The sequence below is a fragment of the Vitis riparia genome, chromosome 3, assembly GCF_004353265.1.
Source record: "Vitis riparia cultivar Riparia Gloire de Montpellier isolate 1030 chromosome 3, EGFV_Vit.rip_1.0, whole genome shotgun sequence".
NCBI classification, from domain to species: domain Eukaryota; kingdom Viridiplantae; phylum Streptophyta; class Magnoliopsida; order Vitales; family Vitaceae; genus Vitis; species Vitis riparia.
Genome location: NC_048433.1, coordinates 14,339,959 through 14,346,774, shown reverse-complemented (window position 1 = coordinate 14,346,774; position 6,816 = coordinate 14,339,959). Strand labels below are relative to the sequence as shown.

Here is a 6,816-nt window from a genome sequence, read left to right as displayed (position 1 = left end):
GCTCAGGCTAGAAACTGATACAGTGTACTCTGTAGCGTATTCCAACACCTTGTCTAGTTAAGATCCATGATATTAAATGTCAACCGCCAATCTGAACTTCTGTAGGTGAACACGGATAGCTGCAGATCAGATCAAAACTTTGGAAAAAATCTAGAGATTTGAGATATCAATGCCAGAAAGCTTTAATGGCGTTCATAAGTAGAACCATGCGAAAGATATTTCATGTTGGTGGATGAAAAGTTCCCTTGCTCATCAACAATTTCTTTATTTGCCTAGAATTCCAAGTCTAAAACCCTTCTTTCATGCTTATTATTCCTTGAAGTCCTACCAAATCTTACCTGAACTGTTAATTGGATACAAAAGAGGTATATCAAGGTCTTTAGATGCCATTTTCATGTCCATGAACTGATGAAGGTGAGCTTCCTTAGGCTGAACAGACTTTTCAGAAACTGTTTTATTTGCCCATTGTCTCTAGTTTGGTGGGAGAAGAGCCATGATCGTCTGAATTAGATGGAACTATTTTCTGATTTGAAGGATGAGTTTCTTTCTAGCAGATCCAGACATATTCTCAGAAATAAGCATGATGTGCCCATTGCATCTAAATCAACAAGATCAACTGTTCTTCTGGGCATTTCTGTTGTATGGTTATAGATGCAGAATGTTAAAGTGATTTTGGATGGGCTTTCTAGCAAAAACGTGAAGATCAAATGGATACCGATTATTCAGGCTCTTGCTTCATATTTCTTTTGGCTGTTTTTGGAGCCTGTTTTCATGAATTTGCATCTATGCTAATGATCCCTTTCTCAGATTCAAAATTCAGAATTTATGGGCCACTTATGAAACCTCCGTTTTTGAACTCCTCCCAATTGATCAGGCTGGTCAGGTCGGAATTGCTTGAAGTATTCAAGTTCTTAAAAAAATCAGGTTGTCTACTAGTTCCTTCCACTGAAAATTCATCAAGGAAATGCAAGAGATTTTTCATGACTGCTGAATACCCAGCTAATTTTCGCTTCGGTGTTAAAAGAACACATGCAACAGATATAAGAACCTCACTAGCTTATGTCTCTGGTGGAGAGGAAGAAGAATCTCCTGTCTTGAACTGATCACTATTGTCTTTTACCAGTTCAGGGTGCTGACTCTCTAAAAGATCCACCGAGACAGAGGCCTTCTGTCCACTTAGGTCAGCATCGTTTTCAGTGGTCATTAAGGTCGGCTCATCAGTTATCCTATGCACCATTTTCAGTAGAAACTGCTTCATTTGCTCTGGAATATGTTCCCCTAAACCAGATTTGCTTTCATTAATAGGAACGGTAGCTTCTTTGCTTGGGGAAGTGGATGGAGGATGACAAAGCTTTTCATCAAAATGGTAACTATGTCTTAATTTCAGTCTGCGCCGCCATGCACCTTCTGTCTTATCAAATTTCCAATGTCTTACAACACTATCTGGAAAAGGATTAGTAGACCATGGACGTCTCTCATCAATCAAAGTGCAAAACAAGTGCATCCATTTTTCAACCACATTTTGCTGCTCATCATCATGAGCAAGCTGGTATACAACTCTTCTACTGTCAACTGAAGCCAGAATGGTGCTTAGGCACAGGAGAGATTAGAACGTGAGCGGCAAGAGAGGGAAAGAGAAGAGGAAGAGAGGAAGCAAAGGAGACTTGAGAGAGCAAGGGAAAAGGGAGGAGAAAGAGAGAGAACAGAGGAGACTTGAGAAGGAGAGGGAGCAAGCAAGGGAGATTGAGAGGGAAAGGGAAAAGGCCAGACAAGCTGTGGAAAGGGCTACTAAGGAAGCACGTGAAAAAGCGGCTGCTGAAGCTCGCCTAAAGGCTGAAAGGGCTGCTGTTGAGAAGGTAAATGCTGAAACATGAGAGTGTGCAGAAAGAGCTGCAGTTCACAGAGCGCAAGCTGAAGCTCGTGAAAGGGCAGCAGCAGAGGCAAAGGAAAGAGCAGAAAAGGCTGCTGCAGAGGCCAGGGAAAGGGCAAATACTGAAGCAAGAGAGAAGGAAGCACGTGAGAGAGCTGCTGTTGCAAGGGCAGAAGCTGAAGTGCGGCTTAGAACAGAACGAGCTGCTGTTGAAAGGGTAGCTGCAGAGGCTAGAGAAAGGGCTGCGGCAGAGGCTCGAGAAAGGGCTGCTGCTAGAGTGAACCAACAAAAGAATGAAAATGATCTTGAGTCTTTCTTTAGCATGAGTTCTCGACCAAGCAGTGCGCCAAGGCCTAGAGCTAACTCTTCAGTGAGAACCTGGGATTGTAGATCTGCTGTTTGTGTTTTGCTTGTCTCAATGTTGTCTGATTGATTTTCTGACTGTCTATTTCAGGACCCCATGTTTGGTATCCAATTTCAGAATAGGCATGGGCCTGAAATGGCAAGAACATCTGCAAGTGCATCATCGACTATGAGAAAAGCATCACCAACAACAAATATTGTTGATGATCTTTCTTCAATTTTTGGAGGTAGCTTTCTTTCCAAAGTGAAATTTTCTTGTGTAACATTTAATCATTTGTGATCCTCTCTCTTGTAAGACTTATAATTGGCTTAACTATTTTTTATTGCAAAAGCTGCTCCATCATCTGGAAAATTCCAAGAAGTTGAAGGGGAAAGTGAAGACCGACGGAGAGCCAGGTTGGAACGTCACCAAAGGACTCAGGAGCATGCGGTATGTGTTTTATATGCCAAGATTTTTAAAAATCTTTTCTCTTTTTAATGAAATATAGTTATAAATAAGTTTTATGGCTTGCACTTGGCAAGTGTATGATTATTTGCTATTTATCTTCATGATGTTGGCTCTACAATTTTTTATTGTTGAATTTGAATGTGTTCAGGCAAAAGCACTGGCTGAGAAAAATCAGTGGGATCTCCAAACTCAGAGGGAACAAGCAGAGAGACATGTAAGTACCTGCAACTTGCTATCTCTATTTTCCTGTGTTCTTGTGTATGTTAGAAGCGGTTGGGGTTGCTTGGAGGTCTAGCCACACTCCATCCAAAGCTTTGATCTGCTTTGTGGATTGGTAAAAACTGTATCACCTCTTTTGATGAGGAGGCAGAGTTGATACCAACTACAGAACAAAGTCTAGCTGGTTGCAGTTTTGTTTTGTTTTTGATGTTTTTTTTAAGGGTTCTCGTTTTCTCAACCAATGGTTTTGTATAATCAAACCTTTAGGATTCTCATTTTCTTAACCAATGGTTTTGTATAATCAGACCAGATGACATTGTTTAGGCTTGTGTATATGTATAGTCAATATGCAAAACTAGCTGATAGAAATATACCGGAGCCTCTACAACATGCAGAACTCAACTTTTATTTGGTATAAAATGGATGGGAACTCTATTGTGAGCTGGCTGGTTGTCTATAAAGTTTGAATTAAATATGGATAAGGATATTTTTGTGCATGCATCTAGTACAGGTTATGTCAATTACTGGAATTTACAGTTTCGGTGAATTTGGTTGAAAAATTCTGCTGGAATCTATGGACTTGTTTTGTTTAATAGCAAAGGCACATCCCATGGGTGCTTTTGAACTATCAAATTAAACTGTGTCCAGATCTGCATGCATTCTGTTAGCCTAAAAAATTTACTTTTCAGTGGTTTAAACTTATTGATGTTATGAACTGTAATAATGCTCAGTACTAAAACTAGTTTTGTCAAACACTGTCTAAGAACCTGAACTTTAAGCAATATCTTTAGTAAAACTTTGTATTGGTTTATTTCTTTTCATTTCAAGACATTTACTAGAATAAAGATATTATAGTCATTTATTAAATTTTGTTGGAAGATCACATAAACTGTTGCGGTGATTGTTAGATTCCATGAATTCTAAACTGAGAAAACTCTATCTGATCTATTGCGGTGAATCTGTGCCTTTTTTATCTTTTCGATCTCTTTGATAACCTTTTAGAGAATCCACATCCCAATTCTTCATTCTATATACCTGTAAACCCTAATCCTTACTGTCTCAGCTTCAAGCTACCCCTTTATTTGTCCAAGGGCACCTTAATTTGACTGCATCACCATCAAGAAGGCTTTAGAGAAAAGAAAAAAATGCTATGCATGCAATCATTTTACCACCTCTTTTACTATCTCCAGATTTGGCAATGATGGTTGGATGTAGAAAAAGGTGGTAAAAAGGGAAAACACGAACAAAATTTTTCTTGGATTCTATCCCACTTGCTCCATTAGTGGGTAATAAAAAAATAAAGGTGGTGATAAGGGAGGTAGAAATTGCAAAAATGGTGAAGTGATGGAATTGTTATCTCTGGAATTCCTTATTTTCAATTCTAAGAACTTGGGATTTTAAGGAGTAAATCGACGAAATTCAAGTGGGATCACAATTCTTCTCATATGAAAAGATTTTTAGTAAACAGTCTTTCTCTCACCCTCTCATCTCTTATTCCCCCCATCATATTGGGAACAATACTGCTCTTTCCATTGAAGGGTGCTATCCCACTGGAGTTATGCAATAATACTCATTAATTAGGACTATCCTACAAATTCTTGTTCATTATTTTTCTTTTGTTCAACTTCTTTCCCCATCTTGAATCTCGTTCAATCCATAAACACGTGCGATCCCATCTCCAATTGAGACCACTTGACCGATTTTAAACTGAACTACCTACTCTGCTCTGCCCCTTTATCATTAGGTTTCTATTATTTGGTTAACATTTATTGATTTGTTTTACTTATTTAATTGTTTTGGTATATGTTTTCCACATGGCTACATTACGACTTCAAGTCAGTTGTGTTATCGTGCTACTGTCTAATTATTCTTTTGTCTGATATCAGAGAATTGATGAAACACTACATGTTGAGATCAAGTGCTGGTCTGCAGGGAAAGAGGGAAATTTGCGTGCTTTGCTATCAACATTGCAATATGTGCATTCTTGTAATCTATATATTACATATTTGCCTCTCATTTCAAGTTGAATAAATTTGATGTCTACAAATTTATTAACCTGCATTCTTTCCCACAGCATTTGCTTCCTGCATCTGGAAGATAACTGTTTTCTTGCAGGGAGTAATACTTGACTGCATCTATATTTTATTATTTTTTAAAGTTCTTGATTAATTTCTATCAAGTTTAGTTGACTTCTATTTGTATGCATTAATAAAATTCTTGTTAGCAGCCTAACAGTGATAAAAAATCATTTGTTTTTATTTTTCTTAATTTTTTTGTTGCAGAAAACCAAAATTTTGTGGCTCAAGTAGAGAGTATGAGCCACATAACTCTTTGCCTTGTCAAACCTTGGGGGTTTGTTTTGGTGAAAATTTCCAGTAAACATTAAGGATCAAATAAGCTAATAACTTTAGGTTCCATTATTAACTCTACTAAGTATTGTGCAATACATCATACTCTATCACAGAGATTTGAGCTTACTTATTGGGAAAATGGTTGTGGAGAGGCTTTTGGAGGAAAGTGGTGGTAGGAGAATTTTAGGAAGAGGGAGGTTGATACAAGATGGGTTTTTAGGGATCACATGGAAAGGGTGGGGAGGAGTTTTCAAAGTTGCACCTTGTTCAGATCGGGAATAGGCAAAAGATCCAATTTAATATGATGGTTGGGGTGGTTACTTTATGTTGATGGGAAGATTTCCTAATCTCTTTAAACTTGCAGTTGATGGCAAGGTTAATAAGTAGGTTTCCTCTTCTTTTGAAACTTACTGCTGATCTCTTTATGATTGGGAGCTAGATGGGGTGGAGACTTTCTTTAGGATATTGCAAACATTGACAATTAGTAAGGTCTAGAGGACAAATGGTTTGGCTGAACTGGAATGTGACAAATTCTCTGTTAAATCTCTCTTTTCCTATTTATTTGATGGAAGAATCGAGGTATTCCCTTTTGGGATTGTTTGGACCCCTTGGGTTCTGTTGAAGGTAAGCTTTTTTGCTTGGGACAATGGTGGCGTCTAATTTTGGCTCGATATGTTCACCTAGGAATTTGAGTTGGGTCCATGACAAACAAGATTGGTGACCAGTGGAATTCATTTTTGGTTCTTTGGCTCTACACAGTCCTTAACCTCCTGAAATTTGAAAGAAAACCAGGTAATTCAATCGAGCTCATTATGTGGAGTGATATAATGGAGGTGCAAGGAGGTAGAAGCTGGTTTGTGATTGAAAAATCTTTTGAAATTTTGATTGAACTTTTGAAAGGCAAGTATTGTTGATAATCACTGAGAGGGGTCATGACTTCTCAGAGTGGATTAGATTTAGAGAAAAGGGTTGTCCATTCCCTTGGAAGGGATGGATGTCTACTGCTAGACTGAGAACTTGAAGGATTTCAACAAGGTGTGGTTAGAGGGAGGGTGACGCTAGAAGTTACAACTTCTCAGCTATGAGGATGATATATTTCTCATGTGTTCAGTTCTATGTGCAGAAGCAAAAAGGTTTGCCTTGGTTTTTCCTGAAAGAAAGGGTCAGCAAAGAAGGAAGGGGGGAGGAGGTTGCTGATTTGGAGAGAATTTATCTGCATGTTTACTTCATAGATCGTACAATGTTTATGAACAAGAAGATAAAACTATACAAGGATTAAAAAAAGGTATACAAGGAAGAATCTAAAACGAATCCCTATAAACTATTCTTATCTAGTAGCACTAATAATAATCAAATTCCTATAATCAAGGAACTAAATATGACAACTACAAATATGCTCTTTGCAAATGCAAATTAAAATATTAATCCCCAAAATAAATGGTCGATTACAAATATGAAATTTGGAAATCTTTGAATATACTTGTCAATAGTCGACACTCCCCTGCAAGTTGGAGCATAGCTATCTCGAATGGCCAACTTGTCAAGTATCAAATTGTTGAAGAGGC

The 6,816-nt window shown here is 38.0% G+C and overlaps 1 pseudogene; it reads left to right on the top strand.

The window, feature by feature from the left end:
* Positions 1-510: 510 nt before the first annotated feature.
* Positions 511-6,816, top strand: part of LOC117910971 — a 32,330-nt pseudogene continuing 26,024 nt past the window's right edge.